This window comes from Otolemur garnettii, unplaced genomic scaffold, assembly GCF_000181295.1.
Source record: "Otolemur garnettii isolate 467f Iridium unplaced genomic scaffold, OtoGar3 scaffold00004, whole genome shotgun sequence".
In the NCBI taxonomy this organism is placed as follows: Eukaryota; Metazoa; Chordata; class Mammalia; order Primates; family Galagidae; genus Otolemur; species Otolemur garnettii.
Genome location: NW_003852399.1, coordinates 10,017,056 through 10,019,961, shown reverse-complemented (window position 1 = coordinate 10,019,961; position 2,906 = coordinate 10,017,056).

The window sequence follows — 2,906 nt, the reverse complement described above, 5'->3', positions numbered from 1 at the left end:
GTGATAATTTTTAATTTGTCAGAGCAACGCATTGATTTACCTATGAAAGCTAGGAAAAAAACTAACTTGAACGAAGTGTTAATAATAGAAAAAAGAAAACCCAAGCTCTTGCCCTTCCAGAATTGCGTCTGGAAGTTTGAAGCTTTAGTCTAATGGGCTGAATCGTGCTCCCTCAAAATTCACATGTCAAAGTCCTAATACTGAGCACCTCAGAATGTGACTTCATTAAGAGATAGGGGCTTTAAAGGGGTAAATAAGGCAAATGAGAGCTTATAGGTGGGCCCTAATCCAAGATCTAAGAAGAGGAAATGAGGACACATAGGGGAATGTGTTCAGAAACAGAAGGTGAAAACAGCCATCCAAGGGCTGGAGAGAGAGGCCTCCGAAGAAATCAACCCTGCTAACATCTTGATCTTAGACTTCTATCAACATCTACTAGAATTGTGAGAAAACTACTGTTGTTTAAGCCACGCAGCCTGTGATACTTTCTTATGACAGCTCACTTAGACACTTACACATTCAGGCAAACTGATACACTACGCACATTCCATCTCAGATTACACAAATGACACAAATGGTGAGGAAAAGAATGGATTGATTTAATACTGAAGCCATCACCCACCTAGACTTCCTATGCTTAATCCTCTCAAGTGATAAATGCAAATAAAAACACTAAGCCCAGTTTTTCTTTCCGCCTCCTTTCTCCCTTTCCGCTCAATCTCAGGAATTTCCATTCAAGTTCTTTCTCAGTCTATGATGGGATCCTATGTTCTCATTACAACATTGCTTTCATATATGTGTTCTGCATTCTTCTGGCCTCAGATACAACTTTACTCATCAAACAGGACATGCTCTAAGTCTTTTGCACATAGCTTTACAAGATGGAATAGTAGGGGAAACGTAAGAGTCAGCATCCAAGGCCTAAGAAAACTAATCCACCTTGAGAACTGAGAAACAGGACAATCACCTAATCTGGGGGGGCTATATTTGCCCATACCATCTTCTCTTTAGGCTTTATTGAATTGAAAAGTCACTTGAGCTCTTCCATCTGGTCCATGCAAATGGGCAAAGTTTCAATTGCAAAATTTCTCTTGAGGTATTCTTCTCTGTTTACTTTGCATTTCAGACGCTTATGAACAGGACTGTGGATCAGTGTGAGGACAGAACCCAGGTTGCTTTACTACCTGCATATAGTACTTCACCTACAAAGGGGTCAGAATTGTCCTTTCTCAAATGAATGAACGCATATCTCAAAATTGCACCCACATTCATTTATTTATTAAGCACATCATCAATGCAGACATTGTGCCAAGAATGGATGATGTTGCCTACAACATACGTGAAATATTAACAGGAACCCGGCAAAAGGAAAAAAGAAAATCCTATACTAGGACTGGCTTCCCTGCAGATGTTTGCAGCCAAGCTTTTCACTGAGCGTGCCAGCTATCCTCAACGTCATACACTCCTGTAGTATTTCATGTATTACCAACAGCACATTTCCATCTCAAAAGTTTTTGCAAGTCCAGTTGGGGGTAAACTTTTTTTTTTTTTTAGACGGAGCCTCAAGCCATCCCCCTGGGTAGAGTGCCGTGGCATCACAGCTCACAGCAACCTCCAACTCCTGGGCTCAAGCGAGTCTCCTGCCTCCGCCTCCCAAGTAGCTGGGACCACAGGCGCCCGCCACAGCACCCGGCCATTTTTTGGTTGCAGCCATCATTGTTGTTTGGTGGGCCCGGGCTGGGGATTCGAACCCGCCACCTTAGGTGTATGTGGCTGGCGCCTTAGCTGCTTGAGCCACAGGCACCGAGCCAGTTGGGGGTAAACTTTTAACAAGCCCAGTTTAGTTTTAGTGAACTTAGAGAAACCTTTTCTAATTACCATAGTATTATGTTATTACTCAGCCTTCCTTACCAGTTTTACCCTTGTTTAGCAATGACTCCAAGACCATCTTAAGAGATACTTCAATTATGGACTTGACCATCTATTTGCATCATATTGTGTCAGCATCATTACATCTGCTTAAAAGCCATGAACTTCTTGGAGGCACGAACCATTGTATACTTACACAATGTCAGAAATGAAAGAATTTAACAGTCATTTAATACAACTCCACTCTTTCTTGGTGAGAAACCCCAAGTCAAGGACATTGTCACTTGTCCATTAAGAATATATATAGTTAAAGAACAAAACTAGAAATGGGTTGCAAACAGTATAGGCCAATAGTCCTAACCCATATTTTAAATGCCAACATTTTGGGGGTATTTTGTCTGTGTGTTTCCATTTTCCAATATCCTCTTTTGAATTCATAACTATGTAATGAAGCAAAAGAGTATTTTATTCCCAAGGAAACTATAAAGCTAAGACTAAGGTTGTGTTAACTCCACAGACTTTGGAATCAGATGGTGTAGGTTCAAATCACAAAATCTTCCCTCTTATACCCCCCTTTTGGAAATCTCCAAATCTTGGTTTCCTAACCTGTAAAACAAAAATTAGAGTACCTATCTCTTTTGATCTCTTCCAAGATTTGTAAAGTGATCGTGCAATCCCTGGCACAAAGTGAACGCTCCATGTATTTATGATGATTATGAAATAAAATGTGTGGCTTTTAATGTGATCTTAATTTCACTAACATGAAAAGAAGAGGCAAGACCTGTAAGAAATTTTGTAACATATGAACTCTTCATACTCAGTCACACCACCCAAACCCCAACATTCACACATTACCCCTTTACAAAAAAAGAGAGAAAAGAAAAAAAGAAATTTAAAAAATCCTTCTCTTCCAGTTGGAAATGAAGACCACCCAAGATACTTCTTTCCTTATTTCTCTGAGAAAACACTTTGCGGGCACTTATTTCTTTCTCCTTTTGAGTCTGAGGGTGAACAGGGAGGTGAAGGTGGCTGATCAT